We start from the raw sequence: 6,560 nt of genomic DNA, 5'->3' as shown, positions 1-6,560 counted from the left end.
CTTGCTACAAAGTGTGAAGGTTCCAAAAAGTCCGAATCCTCTCCCAGTACGCCGCGGGCCTCCTTTTATAGTCAAAACAGGCTGCCACAGTGGCACACAGGAGCAGGAAAGTTGTACAACAGTCGAGTCTATCTCCTGGCACCGTAGGACAAACGCATTGAATGCACTGCCGACGTGCCCTTCTTGCTTTATCGGGGACGACAAGGTAGCTCGTCCCAGCTGTCGCTGCCTCGCCTGGCTTCGACGCGCGTCCAAACTGACGAGGCGTGTAGTGCCACGCTGGTTGGCTAGCTATTGAGTTGGTGTGGTGTCGGAGTATTCTCGAAGACCTGCATGCCACCACGCAGGTGCTTGCTGAGTTGGCCTGGAGGCCACAGGTCGCCACGCAAGTGCTCGCCTATTTGGTGGGCTGGCAGCTGTGTGGGAATGGTGGTGGAGTCTTGGCAGGTGTGGGCCTGACTGCGGCCCCGCGGATGTCTTTGGCAAGGGTCTTGTCGGGGCCCCGGAAAGGGTCTTGCCACGGCGTCGTGGGTGTCCCCGGCAAGGGGCCTCGTGGGTATCCTCGGCAAGGATCTTGCCGAGGATCTTCGTCTTCTGATTCTCATCTAGCCTTGTATGTTCTTTGTCTTCACAAAGATTTGCATGCCACCACGGAGGCGCAGCCCGAGCTTTGGTTCAATGTGGTTGAGGGTGACAGAACTCTTAGGCTCGAGGGTGGCAGCCCTGCTGGCATTGGGCAAGTTACCCGACAAGGTTCTTGCCGGGGTCGTGAAGGCCGCCCCGGCAAGGACCTTGCCGGGGGAGTTTCACCTTGCCCCTCACTTCTTCATGCTTCTGGACTTGAGCATGGCTTTGGTACCCTGGGCTTCTTCTGCCCCGCCAAGTGTGGCCATGAGCGTGGGGCTGCGACTGCCCGCGCACAAGTAAAGGGGTACAAAAAAAGGGATCCCTACTTTTGTACACCGACAGGAGCCCCTGGGCCTAGGCCACATATAAGCACGGGGCGTTATCGGGCCAGGCCCAGAACGGTGCGCGGGCACGCGCACGGCGGAGTTTTTACTGCAGTAATTCCCTCGCTCGCATGCGTCACATCGTGGTAAAGAGGCGTCTCGCGGCTTCCCCTAAAAAAGAAGAAAACGCAGGGGCGCGTCTCATTTACTAAGTGGACTCGAGTCGTGGCCTTCAAGGTGCCCATGCCCCATGATCACGGGGTGGAAAACAGTCGCTTCACTAGTCTTCTAGATTTTGGCTTGCTCACCACGTGTCCCCCATGCGTCAAAAATGGTAGGCGGTGGACGCGGGGGGCACGGGCCTTAAATGGCGAGGCGGGAAACCGGGTCGTCGCTGATTGGAGCAGCGGGTCGGTCTTGATTCCCTGCGCCCCTGGCAGCTGGGTTGGTTAAGTGGGGCGGCGGAGCCCGGGCCCCGCTCCTTTACAAGGAGAGGGGGATGGCACCCCTCAATCCTTCATCATTCATCTCCTCCCACCTTGGCTCCTTCCTTCCTTTTGCTATGGCGAGATGGCGCGCCGGCACTTCGATGGCGGCGATGAGAGTCTCTGCTCGACAGCATGCCCCTCCTTCCCAAGAGCTAGTGGCGGTGGAGCCGGCCGTGAGAGGAAGATGGAGGGGGCGAGGCCGAGGCCGCCGTGGCGCTCGGGGAAGAGGAGGACGGGGCAGCGCACCGGCCTCGCGTCCGCCAACGGCCCCTTCCCCAATGGAGGGCCATGTCGGAGACCAGCCCCACAAATTCGTCATCAGGCTGCATAGGCCAGTGTGCCATCATCTTCGTCTCCCTACTCCGTTCACTCGAGAGATGGAGCTCGACCTGCCACAGGCTTTGAGGCTGCATATGAGGGGTTGTGGGAATGGCAGCATGCGGGTCGACGTCGACTTCCCCGCTCCTCATGTTATATTTGTTCGTCGTGGATGGAAGACCTTCGCTCGTGCCCACAGCTTGTTGGAGGGGCTTGTTCTCCACTTCAATTTAATGGAGAACGGCCTGCTCTCCATCAAGGTCTTTGGGCATTTGGGAACTCGCCTAAGGTGTTGCGTGGAGAGCTCCTCTGATGATGAAGACTCCTCCTCGAGCGGGAGTGACGAGGAGGACAGCGACGACGACGACGAGGGCGTCAAGCGGGAGGACGCCGACTCCGACTGACCACGCCGCCCTCCTCCCTTGGCCATGCGCCCTGCCGAGGGTCTTCCTCGTCAAGCTCTCCATCAGCGCATTCCCCGTTGCCTCCTTTTTGCCTTCACCTGCCGCACCTGGGAGGTAAAGGGCAAGAACAGAGATCATGGGGCACCTATGCTTTTCAGTTTTAAGCCTGCGGGCACTCGTTAGATTTGAGCCTTGTAATCCCCTAGCTCATGTTTACATTCCGTACTAACTGTACCTATTCAGAATGTATTAATGAAAAAGGGTGCTTGTCGGGTTATTTGTGCATGAGTGAGGCCCATGCCAAGGAATGAATCCTTGTTATAACTAAGATAAACATTATCGCCCAGCAACAGGCCTTGCCGTCCCCTCACTTCATAGCACGACCATACTCACGCTCTCTGCGGAGGCAGGGGCTAAGTAGGATTAGGCCCTTCGTTTGCTTCCTTATCACCGCAACTACAACCAAGTTCCGGCCCAGAGAATAGTTCTTGGGCACATTAAAGGGGGAGCACAGTGGCCCAGGAATAAACGAAGCTTCATACGTCCCAGTTCCATACGGAAATGGATAACAAGGGATAAAAGACTTATCTGAATCTGTAGCCCCCGACAACCTTGGCTTGCCATGGTTGAATACTTGAATCCACAGCCCCCAACAATGGCTTGCTGAGGTCGAGGATTCCGATCCGTCTCCCTGCCCTTAAATGGCTTAGCAGAAACTCCTATGCAGCCAGCGAACCAAAGAAAGGACTGGAAAAGACGGAAAGACACACACCCGACCTCTATGCTAGGGGTTAGTTGCCGCAGAGCACCATCAACCCTACCAAAGAGGGAGACTTAACCTAGCATGCATGCTAAAACTTAGGGCGCCAGCGCTTCATTTATTTATGCTCAGGGTTTGCACCCGGCTCTGTACAAAGGGTTACATGCCTTGTCGGCAAGGCTTGTACAAAAGGTGGTTTGCCAGGAGGCCTGGCAGCCGCACTTCATGGGTAAAACTTACGAAGATGTTCGATGTTCTAGGAGTTGCTCATTGTGACACCATCTTCGGTCTCCAGGAGGACTGCGCCAGGCCTGGTGACTGGGTATTACCCGATAAGGGCCTACCCACTTCGGCGTCAACTTGTTGGAATTCTTGGCCGACTGAACGCGCCGAAGAACAAGGTCGCCTTCCTTAAGATTTCGGGCATGAACCCTGCGGCTATGGTAGCGGCGCAAGGCTTGCTAATAGCGTGCAGCTCGCACAGCCACCCGAAGATGATCTTCCTCAAGGAGCGTCACATCATCTTGCCGCAACTGCTCTTGCTCAAGCTCATCATAAGCGACCACTCGAGGTGACCCATATATGAGTTCCATGGGGAGAACTGCTTCTACCCTGTATACCAGGGCAAAGGGTGTCTGGCCGGTGGCTCGATTTGGCGTCATTCTGATCGACCAAAGAACAGCCGGCAACTCATTAATCCAGTGCCTTCCACACTTGTGCAGCCTGTCAAAAGTCTTTGTCCTCAGGCCTCACAGTACTTCAGCATTTGCCGTCTCCGCCTGGCCATCACTTCATGGGTGTACCACTGAAGCGAAACAAACCTTGCTACCGATGTCCTGGATGTATTGCATGAAGGTGCTGCTTGTGCACTGCGTGCCGTTGTCTGTGATGACCCTGTTCGGCACACCAAAACGGCAAACTAGCCCCTTGAAGAACTTGATGGCTAACTGTGCTGTCACTTTCTCACTGCTTCCACTTCAGGCCACTTTGTGAACTTGTCGATTGCAATGTACAAGTACTCAAAGCCCCCGACAGCACGGGGGAAAGGGCCTAGTATGTCGAGCCCGCAGACCAAAAATGGCCAAGAGAGAGGGATTGTTTGATGGGCTTGAGATGGTTGATGAAGCTTCTTCGAATGGAACTGACGCGCTTCACACTTGGTCACTAGCGCAGCTGCATCCTCGAGTGCTGTGGGCCAGAAGAAACCATGCCGGAATGCCTTGCCGGCAAGGGCCCTTGACCCTATGTGGGAGCCACATACACCTCCATGTATCTCTGCCAACAGCTCTAGTCCGTCCTCTTAAGGAATGCACTTCAGCCTCACACCGTTTGGCCTTCTTCTGTACAGGGTATCATCCACAAACTGGTACATGTTGGACCGGCGGGCTACTTTCTCTTCTTCTTCCTGCTCCTCGAGGAGCTCTCCTGTTTGGAGAAAACGGATGGTGGGCTGCGCCCATGTCGGAGCCTGGGGCTCGATGGCAAGGACCAAAGGCACATCTTCGGCCGCAGGGGCAGCTGCCTATACGGTCAGGACCTGGGGCCCTGTCGGAGGTAGTTGCCCCTCAACAAGCTTGGGGTACCCGGCAACCCCCTTGTCGGTGGCTCCTGGGAGCTCGGTGCGAAGGTAGTTGTCAGGGCTTGTCTTCCTTCGCTTATTCTGCCCTGCTGATGGCTCTATGGATGGTTGTATTAACTGAAGTACAAAGGTACCTGGTTCCACAGGTCGTCGGCAATGATGTTCTCCGCTCAGGGAACATCTTCCGCCAGTAGGTCATCGAAAAATTCTTCCAACTTCCTTACTTCATTCACGTAGGCCTCCATCAACGGTCTCTGGTAATCCTTGTTAACTTGCTTGACGACGAGCTACGAATCACCTCTGATGATGAGCTTCTTGATTCCGAGGTCTGCTGCGATCCTGAGACCGGCAAGCAACCCCTCGTACTCCGCCGTATTGTTCGTTGATTTTTCCCAGGGAAAGTGCATCTGAATTACGTACTTGAGGTCCTCTTAGGTGGGTGCGACGAGTAGCACGCCAGCACCAGCACCTTGGAGTGAGAAAGCTCCGTCAAAGTACATAATCCACTCACTGCTCGTCTCCTTGCCAGGAAGGGTGGTCTCTTGAATCTCCTCGTCGGGTGTTGCAGTTCACTCTGCTATGAACTCTGCCAAAGCTCAGCTCTTGATTGTTGAAGTACTTTCAAACCTGAGGCCAAATCTCGACAGCTCTAATACCCACTCCACAATCCTCCCTATCGCATCTGGGTTGTGCAAAATCTGTTGCAAAGGGAGGCGGGTGACGACGGTGATCTCATGCGCTTGGAAATAGTGGCGCAGCTTTCTCGAGGCCATGAGGAGGCCAAAAAGCAGCTTATGCATTCCAGAATATCTTGACCTAGCCCCCTGCAAGAGGGAACTGAAAAAATACACTGGGTGTTGCACCATCTTCTTCTTCTGTCCCACTTCGCCCATCCGCTCAAACTCTGCCTTGCTGGGACCGGGCCTTGCCAGGGTTCTTGGTTTGTCGGCGTAAGGCTCTGCCGGGGAGGACCCCGGCCCGCCATCCGATGGCTCTTCTGCATCTGCTGCTTCACCCTCAAGTTCCCTCTGTGCCACCAGCACAACACTGACCAGTTGCGTTGCTGCTAAGTACAACAGCAATGGCTCCCGTGGTTTAGGCGCGACCAGTATTGGCGTGGAGGAGAGGTACCTCTTCAAATCTTGTAGTGCTGCCTCTGCTTCCAGAGTCCATTTTACCGGATCCGCCTTTTTCAAAACTTTGAAAAAGGGAGGGAGCACTCAGCAGATTTGGAGATGAACCTACTCAGGGCAGCAACGCAGCCGGCAAGCCTACGGACGTCTTTGACCCGTTTCGGTGCCTCAATCTGCTCGATCGCCTTGATCTTTTTGGGATTTGCTTCGGTTCCGCGTTGAGACACAAAGAACTCGAGAAGTTTGCCGGAGGGGACACCGAACACGCACTTCTCTGGGTTGAGCTTGAGGTTGATCTTGCGCAAATTTGCGAATGTTTCTTCTAAATCTTGCACGAGCGTGGCCCTGTCCTCGGTTTTGACCACTATGTCATCCATATAAGCTTCCATATTTCTATGTAGCAGGGGCTCAAAACCAATCTGGACTGCTCGGGCAAATGTTGAAACAACACTCTTTAACCAGAAATGCATTCATACAAAACAGTCCGTACCACATGGGGTGATGAATGCGGTCTTCTCTTTGTCTTCCTTCATCATGAAGATCTCGTGGTATCCTGAATAGGCATCGAGGAATGACAACAGGTCACACCCGACAGTGGAGTCTACAATTTGGTCAATGCGTGGCAGAGGGAAAGGATCCTTTGGACAGGCTTTATTGATGTATGTGTAATCAATTCACAGCCTCCACTTCCCATTTGCCTTACGCACCACCACCGGATTGGCCAACCACGTGGGGTGGAGTTCTCCTCTTACCAGGCCTGCCACCTCCAACTTCCTGATATCTTCAATGATGAACTCTTATCACTCCAAAGATTGCTTCCTGACCTTCTGCCTGACGGGCCACGCGTGAGGACAGACAGCAAGATGGTGCTTAGTCACCTCCCTGGGAACGCGGGGATGTCAGATGCTTTCCATGCAAATACATCGAC

This window comes from Triticum urartu, chromosome 2 (genome assembly GCF_003073215.2).
Source record: "Triticum urartu cultivar G1812 chromosome 2, Tu2.1, whole genome shotgun sequence".
In the NCBI taxonomy this organism is placed as follows: Eukaryota; Viridiplantae; Streptophyta; class Magnoliopsida; order Poales; family Poaceae; genus Triticum; species Triticum urartu.
Note: the sequence above shows the minus strand (reverse complement) of the source record.